The sequence below is a fragment of the Crocodylus porosus genome, unplaced genomic scaffold (genome assembly GCF_001723895.1).
Source record: "Crocodylus porosus isolate Cpor-Errol unplaced genomic scaffold, CroPor_comp1, whole genome shotgun sequence".
Lineage (NCBI taxonomy): Eukaryota > Metazoa > Chordata > Crocodylia > Crocodylidae > Crocodylus > Crocodylus porosus.
This window is the reverse complement of record NW_017728943.1, coordinates 107034485-107045924: the sequence shown is the minus strand read 5'-3', so window position 1 is coordinate 107045924 and position 11440 is coordinate 107034485. Positions and strand designations below refer to the sequence as shown.

Sequence of the window (11440 nt, the reverse complement as noted above, 5' to 3'; positions counted from 1 at the left end):
AGGGGGTCGGACTAGATGATCTGCTCAGGTCCCTTCCGACCCTAGAAACTATGAAACTATGACTTTTTGAGAACACATGACCCTAATGCAAAGAGGTAGGAATCTACACCCCTCCCTTCCCCTCTCATTCTGTACTAAGAACTGTACGGGCAGAATCCTGCACCAGGTACAGACTTGGTTACTTGAAGGCTAGGGACAAATATTCAAAAAGCCAGAGCCTGAATTGGTTCAACCTTTTCAGGTTAGTTTAACCTGGCTAGGCTGAACCAGTTTGTAACAGCACAGACATGAGGGTACATGCCTACATTTGCTAAGGCCAGGAGCCAGGGTTGCTAGAGCACATCCTCACATGCAGGAAAGCTGTGCTGCGGTGGGTGTGGCCAGCTTAGGCTGAACTGGCCAGAGAGGGGTTTCATTCCTCCCTCCCTGTCCAACTGGCAGGGACCTGAGGCGGGTCTGCTGGGAACACCCCTCCCCCCCCCCCCCGCTGCTGCATGGGTCAGCATGGCCCCTGATGTAGAGGGGACAGGGAGGGGGGTTATTCTCCCCTCTACTTCCACTGCCCCCGAGGGACTGTAGCTGCATCTGCCCACCCCAACTGCCTCTGAGTGGCAAAATAAGCTCCTTCCTGTCCCCTCTGCCAGATGCCAGAGGGAGGGGGAATAACTCTGGTCCCTGCCCCCACCTCAAGGGGTCCTGCTAGCTGGTATCTGGCTCCCAAGTGAGGGCTGGCAGGGGAGTGGGCTTCCTGGGCCAGTTCAGACAAGTGGCAGCGAGCCCCAAATCCACTACAAGCTCTGGCTGCAATCCCCAGATGTTCTTGAAGGCAGAAAGCACCCAAGTGGAAGGCTTCAGTCCTGGAGCGCCAAGTGCAGGGCACAAGATGCAGGGCTGAGGCTCCCCACCCCGCACTGGCTGCTGAAGCAGCAGGAATGGAAAGGGGAGTCACCGCAGCAGCTGAGGGGAAGCTGGCTTGGACTGGCAGCGCTTTCTTCCCTCGCCTCAAGCTGCCACACCCAGCAACACCACTCAGGGCTGGGGGAGCTCTCTTCAGCCTGGTGGAGGCACTGGCAGGCCCAGAGGCTAGCTACCGCCGCATGAGCCCACGTGGCACCTCCGAGCCAGCCTGGCTAGCAGTTACCAGCCATGCACTGGGCTGGGCCAGGCTGCACTCGCTGACAGACCGTGCAGCTGCCTTGGCTGGGACTGAGCGAGGCCAGTCTAGGCTGCAGGGGTGGGGCCACCATATCAGCTGCAGCTCCATCACAGGTGCTCCCCATAACTTGGCTGAGCGGGGCTGAACCAGAGAGTGCCACACAGACCCCCTCCCCAGCATTGTGGAGTGGGGAGGGGGCGCTCTGTTGAGTGCTGGGTGTGCTCTTCCCCCTTCTCCTCCTCCCACACCCATGGGGCAGGGGTTCTGTGTGGCACTTCCCGGCCTGGCTTGGCTCAGCTGGGGTTCAGGGAGCAGCTGTGATGGAGCTTCATCAGCTGTGGTGGCTCTGGCCCCATGGCCCAGACCAGCCTTGCTCAGCCAAGGCTGAGGCAGCCACACGGTCTGGATGGGCTGAGCTGGGCCAGGCCGTGGGGGCAGGGCCACCCCCGGCAGCATGGCTCCATCACAGCTGCTCCCTAAGCCCTGCTTAAGCCAGGCCAGGCCATGAAGTGCCACACAGAGACCCCCTCCCCACCCCATGAAGGCAGGGGGAGGGAGAGAAAATACTCCCCAGCACTGGACAAAGTGCTCCCTCCCTGCCCTGTAGAGGCAGGGGGTGAGGAGGGAAGGAGGAGAAGGAGGAGGGGGAAAAGTCCCTCCCCCAGCACTGAACAGAACCCCACTCCCTGCGGCACCACAGGAGGGGAGGAGCAAGGGGAAGAGTCCGCCTTAGGGGCTGGGCAGATTTGCAGAGTCCCCCTCCCCATCCCAGGGGGAGGAGGAGCAGGAGTCTCCTTCCAGCACCACACAGAGCCCCCCACCCATCCTGGAGGGAGGAGGAGGGCGAAGAGCTCCCACCCCCCCACTCCCAGCATGGCCCAGTTAAGGTGAAGGTGGCAGGAAGAAGGGTTAATTCTTCCCTCTGTCCCTTCTGCCCTGCAGCCAGGGGCTGCCAGCCCCAGGGGCCACCACCACAGCTCCGTCCCCTCTGCTCCCTGGCAGACAGGCTGACCCAGACTGTGATGGGGGAAGAGGGGAAGGAAGGAAGGAAGAATTAACTCCCTCCCTGCCCACATTGCCTTAACAGGGCCAGGTCCACCAGTGTCTCCACCATGGCCAGTCCCTGCTTGGGCTGGAAGGCAGAGGGCCAGGGACAACCCTGCTGTGGAGCAGAGAGCACCACCCAGCCCAGAGAGCATGCTGAGATGCTGGAGAAGTATGGTTTAAACTTAAACTAGGAAGGGGTCTGGGACAGACAATGCATAAACCGGTTTGAGCCAAATCAGTTAAGTCTGATACTACATTCAAACAGGTTTATCACAAACTGGTTTTAGCCATTTTGAAACTGGTTTATGTGCACTGAATGTCTGTTCTGTTACAGGTTTAAACCAGTTTCTGATCAATTAAACCAGTTTATGTGTAACGTCTGTCCCTAGCCCAAGAGGGCTGACAGAGCAATTCACAGAGGGCAGGTCTGAGTTATGTATAGACAACACAGACTAGGAATGGGATGAAACTCACAGCACAAGAAGAGCTGTGATGTCTAATTGGTTTCACAAATTCTTTATTGTAAACAACAAAATTAATGATCACTGAAAATATTTGTAATATTTCCTTTAAGGTAATACAGGGTTGCAGAACTCCTTGAGAGAGAGGTGCAAGTTATTTTAGGCAATGGTTGATCCTCTCAATCATGATGTACACATAAGAGGTCTAGTCAGGTGCCTGATGAATCCACTTGTGGCTCTCAAGCCCAATTCGAGGGTGATGCAGCTTGTTACAAGTTTCACAGATCCATGCGTTGTCTGAGTTGGAGTCCAAGTTACAGTATGCTACTTCCTTGTTTCTTGCTTTGCTGCCAACCTCTGGATCAAAGTCACTTCACGCTGAGCTTCATCCTGTGCCAGATATTCCCTCCAGATTGGATGGGATTCTGTTCATTCCTCCCATCTTTCTACATTGATGTTGAATGACTTCATATCATTTTTGCACATATCATGCTACCACTATAGAGGGCAACCTTGCTTTCTAAAGCCATCTCAAATCCCACCATACAAAATGTTCTTGGGGATATGGTCTCCTCCCATTCTCTTGACATGGCCGAGCCATCATAACCTCCTCTTTTTTATAATAGTTCCTAAGTGTGTCAGTCCTGCCCACTCCAATGCCTCTATATTTGGCTTTTTGTCTTCCCACTTTATTTTCAGGATCTTACACAGACACCTTGTGGAAGTTGTTCAGTCTCCTGATGTGCTTAGCATATGTAGTCTACATTTCTGAACCATAAAGCAGGGATGACAGCACACAAGTCTCATAGATTCGCATCGTCGCTTTAGATGATTGTTTGTTGTTATTCCACGCATGTTTCTGCAGTAGCCCAAAATTCTTAGCTGCTTCTCCGATTCTGTTAGGCAGTTCCATCTGAAGGTCAAGATTCCTGCTGATCGTAGCAAAAGCTGTCAACAACACCCACGGATTTACCCTTCAGAGTGATGTCAGGCACTGGTTCTTTCAACCCTTTGTACGTGATCAGTCTTCTTGAGACTAATTGTCAACCCAAAGTGTTTTCATGATGTAGAAAATCTGCCCAAGAGATTTTGCAGGAAAGAGTCACTCTGGGCAACTAAGGCCTCATCATCCATAAAGAAGAAATCTCTCAGAATCAGCTCTTTCACAGTTTTTGCTCTAAGTCTTGCAATGTTGAACAAGCCTCCATCTAGTCTGGTTTGAAGATAAAATGCCATCATTGCTGTCCTTGAATACATGAAGAAGCAGGAATCACAAGTAGATGTTAAAGGTCACTGGAGCCAAGATACACCACTGATAGTAGGAGCCTAAATCAGGAAGTTGATTATGTTCCCTGATAAATTAGCCTGTACGGAAGAATGCATGAATTTATGATAAGCTGTTTCCAAGGTCTGTCATAGGATGCTTAAAAAGCATATGCACAGAGGCAGCATTACAGGTTAAAATTACAGGAACAAAATACTTAAAAAACAAAAACAAAAAACAGAAAAACCTCTCTCTTTCTCAAAGTTATGGTTCCCAAGTAGCTTTGTTTTCCCTTGTTTTTTTTTCCCTGACCATTCATAAATTTATGGACAGTTGGCAACCCTGAGCATGTTGATCAAACAGTTATGCATCCATCTTATAGTGCTTTCAGGCATGCTGGAGAAAGTGAAAAAAGTGTAATAATTATTTAAGGAGAGTGAGACATGGACAGCAGGGAATGATTCTGCATCAGTACAGGCAAAACAAGTTAGTCAAAATACCTTTTCTAATTCTGGATTCTACAACTGGCAAATCCTCTGGGCTCACCTGGGACACAAAAGGCAACATGCTGTACCTTTCACTATACGCTAAGTCTTCCAGGTTACATAATGGATCAGATCAAAAGAAAATGATAAAATAGGCTATCCTGGATTTAGTCACTCTATACACAAAGAGGGAACTGAATGCACATTTTATCCCAGATGAGACTCAACCCTACAATCCCTGGCTTAGGAGGCCAGTGCCTCATCCATTAGGTCATTGGGGCTATAAAACCAAGCCCATTGACTAGGACTAGTACTCCCACCTTTCCTGTAGCCAACTCACAACACAAGCCACTTGGTCAAAGAACCTGGCTGCCACTGCTAGTTAAGTAGCAGAGAGGAAATAAACTAGTATATCTATGCCTTCTAAAAGGCAGAAAACCCAATTCTGTTCTCAGAGCATTACAAATCAGGAGTAACTTCACTAAGATGGATGGAATTATGATCTGAAACAGGCTAAGTTTTCTGTCTCACAGAAGAAATGTCCAGCAACAGCTTTAGGCTTCAGCAGGATTCTAGTCCCTTTATCTATCTACTTACATTAAAATTAATTTCCTATGTTTGCTTTGCAACTAAAGTAGTCACACGAATTCCCTTTGGCAAGATGAAGTTAAAACTTAAGTTGGCTTTTAATTTTGCCTTAAAACTGATGCATCCTTGTTGATGTTCAGGAATCTGACTTGGTTGGATGGATAATATTACTTATAGCTTCCACTGAATGATTTTGGCCAGTGGGTAGAACCTACTCTTACTACTAATTTAATATGATTGAAAGAAGCATTTGACACAATAATCCAAGACACCCCCTCGTGGCCAGATCATGAGTTAACACTGAAATTTGTTACATAGAAAAGTGTTCAGAATGTTTCTGATCTAATCTAGTTGAAGGGATGTTGTATCCAAAGTAGGCAAGTGAAGCCTGGAGTCCTAGTATGATGGGAATAGTCACCATTTCCCTGTCTCCCTCTCCAAGACTGTAGGATAAGGACTAAAATGGATCAAGTGCAGGATTCTATTGCTAAAGAATTCAGATAACCGCAAAGATGTTCATTCATAAACCTTCATTAATAAAGCAAACCCTTGAAAGAATGCTAGGAGCAAGGTCCCATTCTGCTGAGTGTAGGAAAGTGGAAGAGGTACAAAGACCCACCTTTCCCTTGTGCACAGGCAGGATAAGATGTGTTGTTTCAAGAACTCATTTGCAAGGAGAGCACTGACTACAGTATTTATCACTGCTGCACAGTCATCTGCTACTGCAAGAGGCATGATGAATCCATTTGTAGGTTTATACCATTACTGGCACCTCATTTCAGTGCATGCCAGATCAGACATTTCCCAAAAGGTCAATTTCAAAAAGGTAGTACCGTACACATCCCCCTAAATTTGAAGGGATATATATACATGAAAGAAGCAGGAGGAAAGATGCTGAAGAGTATATTGTGGATAGGAAAAAACAGATCTACTGAACCCACATCCATACAGGAGAATAATCAACTTAAGTTTAAAAGTCCTTCAATATGTGAACAATATTGGTACCAGATATATACACACACGTAAGAATATCTGATTTTAAAAGGTGGCAGGCTATTGATGGCCCCTGGCTTTGTTGTTTATTAATAGGATAGAATTTTGCTTGTACGGCACTGGATTTTGCTGCGTTGGGTGCAGCTCAACATGAAGTGGCTTTGATCCAGAGGATGGCAGCAAAGCAAGAAAGAAGAGAGCAGAGTGCTGTAGATTGGACTCCAACTCAGACAAGACATGGATCTATGAAACTTGTAACAAGCTGTGTCACTCTAGACCTGGGCTTGTCAGCCACAAGAGGATTAATTGTGCACCTGACTAGACCTCTTACGTGTACACTATAATCCAGAGAATAAGTGATTGCCTATACAGATTTTATTACTGGGAAACCAGCAAAATAAAAACTATTACATAAAGCTTGTTTTGAGAGCTGTCCAAATACTTCAAGATGGAGAAAACTGTAGCTTTTACATTGTAAAAGCACAAAAAAAAACCATTGGGTGGATTTGTTTTAGCTTAAGTTTTCAAATTGAGCTTTCTGAGAAATACATACATGCATGGAAGGATCTAAATTTTTGAAACGGGGGGTATAGATAGTGCAGTACATCACTACCTATAAAACAACACACCTTGTTCTGCAATTCTGCTGTCTGTTAGCTGCTCCTTGAAATGAGCTCCCCATTCAAGCCCTGCAGATTGTTTTTAACTCATTCCAATGAAGTTATATTTGTTTTTCCTTCACTCAAACTGAATAATACAGTCCTTGACCCTTGGCATATTAGTAAAACTTCTAGTTTATTTTTAACAGGAGAACAAAGGACAGCTTGATTGGTGGAACATTAAGACCATTAAAAGAGAAGAGAGGGTTGTTAACACTTGTGGACTGAAGCATTTAGAAGGGATCAGGTAGATTATAATGAACCATGAAGTCAGTTGACGCCCCCCCCCCCAGCACTGCCTAGCTAGAAATGCTGCTGCAACTGCCAGGTAGTTGGTTTGAAACTTTGCGGGGGGACCAGAACTCAAAGCGGGACGTGTATGTGCGGCAGTGTACACACCCATGATCTGTCCCTGTGTACACAACACCTCCTTGCTGCCAAGTTTCACTCTGGATTGAGCTATCGTGGCATGCTTCATAAATGCTTGAAGTTAGCATAACAGGGAAATATCTGAGCACAACTGTTATATTCTGGAAATGAGAACTGTCAGACTCTGCTCGGCAGAACACAAGTGAAAGTCTCCACTGGAGCAATTTCTTGTGGTGGCAGTTTTGGTGTGCCTCTTTCCAGTACCAATTGCAACAGGTATGTATGGGACCACATAAGAATAAATTCTACTTTGCCCATTAGCTATCTAGCACTTAACTGTTGGCAAGGTCCCGGTTTACATAATCATTCTCCTTTTTTGATACAGATGTGCAATCCTTCTTTACTTTCAATGGGGAGCTAATACGCAGGTGGTGTGCCCATTCTGTTTCCTGTAGAACCACACAGCTCTCTCATTCAATTTGAATAAGCTGCACTTAAGACACCTCCAGAGATGGATCACTCGTTAGCCAGGAGGCACACAAATCTCCATTCATTATAAAGGGAAATTTTAATCTCTGTCTGGTTAGAATTCCATTTCCCCCTTCCTTCACCATGCCCCATCCCGCAACAGTGCAAGACATATGCCTCTTTACAGGGCTTTGACCTAAGCAGACACACCTTTCCATAAGCAGCCTTCCCCACCTCATAGGCTAGCTGTTCTAGCACTCACCCATGACATGGGAGGTCTGTGTTCGAAAGCCCCCTGCATAGCCTCAGAAGGTTTGTTTGAACCCATGTCACGTGTGCCCCAGAAGCATGCCCATAGCCACCTGGCTACTGCATACGCATGAACGGGAAGCCAAGACAGAAAGTGTCAAGGGACAGAAGCAGAGCAAGCAAGAGGAAGCCAAGTCCTGGCCTAGGGAGGCGATTACCATTCTAACAGGGAGGAACCCTGTGCCTTGGTACCTGTTCCCAAGGCCTTTGATACATTTTACCCAAACACTAAATAGTGCCCAATGCATCACATACTTCTGGAGTCATGCCACTTTAAGTGATGGCATCATTCTGGATTACATTTAAATACCAGGAAGCAGGATCTGGCCAATGGAGTTGCATCAAGGTAAACGAGGGGAACCCAGGCCGGCAGTGTGCAATTTGGTTTTTGGACAATCCTGCATTGCCAGTCGTTAGCATGCCAACTCCAGGCACCTACGTCAGACAAGTGTGCCATGAGATGTATCCCAGGGAAGTGTGATTTCAGCAGTCAGGTGGTATCCCATAAGTCAGGTTGGGCTAGTAACAGAGGGCCTGAGAAAGCCGAACACAGTATATGTGCAGGATTTTCTTTCTGAAAGGAAAGCTAGAAACACTGATTTGTGCTACTACTAATCCACCCACCAGGCTCTTTTCCAAAACATAGGCACATATTTTTCGTGTCATGTCCTCCAAGAGATCTTTCCTTCATGAAGGACAGTAGTGAGGACTGCCACTAGAGGGCCTTCCAAATAGGGCAGTCTAATTCCAGCCCCCAGGAGGGAGTTTCAATTAGGTGAAGCACCGTATAAAGAAACCTGCCCCCTGTCCCCAGTAACTGTTATGCAAAGTATAAAAACATAAGTGCCATATGGGGTCACACCAGTGGTCCATGTAATGTGACAGATGTTCTACAAGGAGAGAATACGAATGAGGTATTTCTAGAGTGAACCATCTTCTGTCAGGCCCTCCCTAACATCCACCATCATTGATTTAGTTATGTCAGAGGATACATCTCCAGCTGTTCAATTTAACAGCTATTAATGGACCCATCACCCATGAATTTGTCTAAACCCTTTTTGAACCTGCTTATACTAGCTGGCTCTTCAACCTGTGGTAATGAGGGGCACAAGATTTATTGTGTTTGCTATCAGATTTAGCTACAGTTGCATGCTCCTATAATCTGTTTAAAGTGTCCACCCCACAGGGCATGCACTATTTTAACTGTTCTAGACTTTAGATCAATGTCTTTTCCCAGCCACAGTGCATCTATATGCAGAAGGCCAAAGGGATTTACATACTCGGTTCCCACCAACTTCACATGAGACTTGACTGCCTCGTTTCCTTTTGATGATCCAAAATTAAATCACTAGAAGCTATCCCCACCTTTCCATTCTTTTTTTTACAAATAGAAAAATGGAAACAACAACCCGTCCCACACCCTCCCTCCCCACCACTGAGTGTTATGGAAACAACCACGAAATTTGTTGCATTAGCTTCTACTGCCTGCCCAAAAATGTACAAGACAGGGGGAAAGGAGCTGTTATGTTTCATTCCATTGTCAAAACACTGTTCAAACATTAGTTTTACCAAAGCCTTTTGGAGACAGGAATTTTTGTCTCTATTGAAGAGGGAGGGAGCCAAAACATGATTTAGCTTAGAGTAAATTAAATGAGTTGTAGCAAAAAGGGGAATTACAAAGGCTATGATCTTTTAGTAGAGAATCTTTAGAAAGGTACAGTCTTAGATTTGTGGTAAAAGGCCAAAGCAAAATCTCCTATTTTTGTATTACTTCTTCAGGAGGAGGAAGAGCCCCATAAAACATCAAGCCAGTTGGCAATAAAAACTTGCAACCTCTCCCAATGAATCTGTGAAGAGTTGGTTCATCTTCACCCACTTAACATGTTACCAAGTTATTCAGGAAAATTAAGCAACGAAAGCTCATTCTAGCCATACCACTCACTCCCATGTAATTATGGTTAAGGCCATGAGCGTGGTGGCCTGGTAGACTGTTAGGCGCAGGTGGAACTTTGACTTGCTTTGGTGGAGTCTGCACTACAAGAATCTAGCTGACGAACTCAGTTTTTAAGACCAGAATGGATCATCGTCACCCTCTAGTTTAAATTCCTTCCTAACCTAGAACATATAATTCTGCCCAAGTAAGTTTCCCAAAGCAAAAGAAGTTTTTTTAACCTACGCTACATGTGTCAAATTAAATCAAAAAGGAAATAATAATAAAAAAAAAGATTCCAAGCTTCTTGCCGTATTTGCTACTCTGCCACGTATGATAGTCCTGCTATTACTGCAATAATTTTTGGGACCTCTCTCTCAAAAGAATCAACTGCTGTTGAAGCACAGAAGTTGAAGTATGTCTCATTTTTCTAATCAAGGTGAAATGCAGATCAGGGACTAATCTCAAATGTTTGTCCTGTAAGTTGGGTTCAACAAGTTTGAGCGATGTATTTAAGTCTGAGACTATACATAGTCTCAAAACAAGTTCATTTTCTCTTAGCAAGGTAAAAATCTGATAACTCATATTGTGTTGTTTCTTTTCCTTGAAGTTGCATATACTATTTAAATGAATAAAAGCATTCATAAATTCCTTTAGTGATCAACTCTTGAGTGACCAGAGCACAGATCAGCAGTGAATGTCAATTCTCCTATTCCTGAACTGCTTCTAAGTATCAGATTATCATGGGTAGCAGCAAGCATGATGTGCTTCAATGACAGACATGACTTAAAGCAACCTTCATTCAGACAAAAATAAATCAAGGCAATAAAGTAACTGCAGCCACCAATTCATTTTCTAGTTTAAGGTATAGTCAGCCTCAATTGCCTGAAGAAGGAAATCCTCATCTCTATAAAAAAAAATTAACAATATCTTGGAGCAAAGGAAAGCTTTCTGTTAACACTGAGTAAGATGGTTTCCCTTTGCTTTTTACTTGTCTGGCTACTACACTTCCTTTTAAGTTACCCAAGCTTTTTAGGAGGGCTGTTAAACTGGATGGTAAGAGTTATTTGGAAAAATGGGATGCCTTGGTCAAAACTATTTATACTGTTAGAGCATTCAGAAGAAGGCAGAATTTGAACCCCATAATTCCAAGTTATACTACTAGGTTCACACAGCTTAGAGATACCCCATAGATCCAAATGGAGACAACTCTTTTAAATGCTCCAATATTATTTAATTTTAAAGCTGACAAAGTGAAAATTAATTTGCAGATCCTGCCAATGATACCATCTAAAGGGGTTAAAGGGAAAGAGAGAATTTTGACAATTAAGAACTGTAAAAACTGTCATACATAATACTAAATCTTACTTATTACAATGCTGCGAAGACTAAGCAATTTAAAAAAATCAAACCAATTTAAATAAGAAAACACCTTAAGGACAAATCAGAAATTCAGTTGCAAAATCCTGAAGTTTCAGTTTACAGACAAAGCAACTGTAACATCAGTCCACTTCATGCCATATTTTATAGAGTATATTTAGTTTTGGATTTGTACTCTGTGTTTGTGAATTTAAAAGTATCCTTTCCACAATGTTTGCATATTCTAGTTCTTAAGTAAACTAGCATCACATTGTGCTGTTTAATATAATGCAGAGGAAATACAAACAACAGTTTCAGTCTTTCATTGGAAATGTACCACATCTCAATAAAA

At 44.7% G+C, this 11440-nt stretch overlaps 1 long non-coding RNA gene across 1 annotated transcript in view; it reads left to right on the top strand.

The window, feature by feature from the left end:
* Positions 1–3436, top strand: part of LOC109319288 — an 8032-nt gene extending 4596 nt beyond the window's left edge. Inside the window, exon 3 of the long non-coding RNA XR_002103463.1 lies at positions 3424–3436. This is a non-coding gene — a long non-coding RNA (uncharacterized LOC109319288). The remainder of the gene's footprint in view (positions 1–3423) is intronic.
* The last annotated feature ends 8004 nt before the right edge of the window (positions 3437–11440 follow it).